The following is a 1,578-nucleotide window of genomic DNA, read 5'->3' on the forward strand; positions in this document are numbered from 1 at the left end:
AAACTGAAACCTTCATTGTTAAAGGCATAAAATTTCGTAAATTTCTATAAATTGTTATCGTTGCCATTTTACCAGTTTTTCTCTTTACATAGGTATCTATATAATACATAATATTTTTCCTATGCATTACCTTCCCTTTAAACTACTTTAGATCACGTATTTAATATGTTGCATAGAAATCAAAATTTATTTTCCAAAGTCATTAGTCGTTCGGTCAAATGTAACAACAAATAACTGAGAAAAAAAAAAAAAAAAAACGCGGTGACTTGTCTTTGTTTAATTACTATGGTAAAGTAATGCAAGACATGTATGACTTCGCTAGAATTATAATAGTGCCCACATAAACTCCATTCTAGATCTCTCATCAACCCTTCCAAAAAAATTACATCATTTTTCATTTGTTAATTATATGACATTAATTATAGTAAAAGTTCTTATGTGTAATTTGATTTGCCGATTTTTTTTTTCTTGCTGATATGTCGAGGAGAGAGGTCAAATGTCATTAACCCTTTGGTTATCGATACTCTCAGACGAAAGTTCTCCCCGCTTGCATGATTACCTTTCTGAAATTCGATTCTTCTATGTCGGCCAAAGATGATTCGGATGATATATATATATATATATATATAACTGCTCATTTCGAAAAGAAGCAAAGACACTATACTGGACCATAGTGGGTCATTAAAGACCCTACACCTCCCTACAGTTATTCAAATAGAGGCTTTTCAAAATAAGGCCTTATGTGGGCGGTGGTCGAAAAAGTAGTGCGATTGCAAGTATTTTTAATAGCGCTGCTCCTGAGCACAAAGCACGATGGTGCATCAAATATTGTAAGATGTAAGTTGAACATAATGAAGCAAGACGGACAGACGGGCAGACAAGATTAGACCGATGTGGGTGATGGGTGTTCGATATATCCGCACAAAATCACCATTGCACCATAAATTGTGTAGGGTACAAAAAAAGGATTGTTTACAAAAACTATATCTTCGCCACAGCTCGACTTTCCTGGTTAAATAAAACATATATAAATAAAACATAAAATGGTTTATTAAAACACAAAGCTAGACTGCAATGAATTAGTTATACACACCAAGAATATTTCATTGATTGCAATATGTTTTAAAAGAAATTTACTGATTTAGTCCGAAATTAAGATTAAGACTCTCAAGAATCTGGCTTTAACTCATTTGGTAGAAAAAGGTCCACGTACCACAAAAAATTAAATTTGAATTCTGTGTTCTATCTAAAACACTTACCTTCGAAGAAAAAAATTGGATGGAATTCTGAGAGGAGGATGGACCGAGCGGACCCTTACCCGTGTGCCGATACGTATCAAAAATCAAACCCCTTCTAAGAGACGATGTTACATTGGCGGCTTGCAATTTTCAAATTCTGTCTGATTTCTCGATATAAAATGTTTACGCAGAATTATACATCTCATGGTCTCGATATGGGAACCCTGCTTCAGTGACATATGTAAAATAGAGCTATTATCCAGGGCATCACATTTTTAACGTAACGTTCGTTTTACAATATGGATCGCTTAAGAACCGTCGCACGTGGTAAAATAGCAAA

Source organism: Glossina fuscipes, unplaced genomic scaffold (genome assembly GCF_014805625.2).
Source record: "Glossina fuscipes isolate IAEA_lab_2018 unplaced genomic scaffold, Yale_Gfus_2 28, whole genome shotgun sequence".
Taxonomy (NCBI): Eukaryota; Metazoa; Arthropoda; class Insecta; order Diptera; family Glossinidae; genus Glossina; species Glossina fuscipes.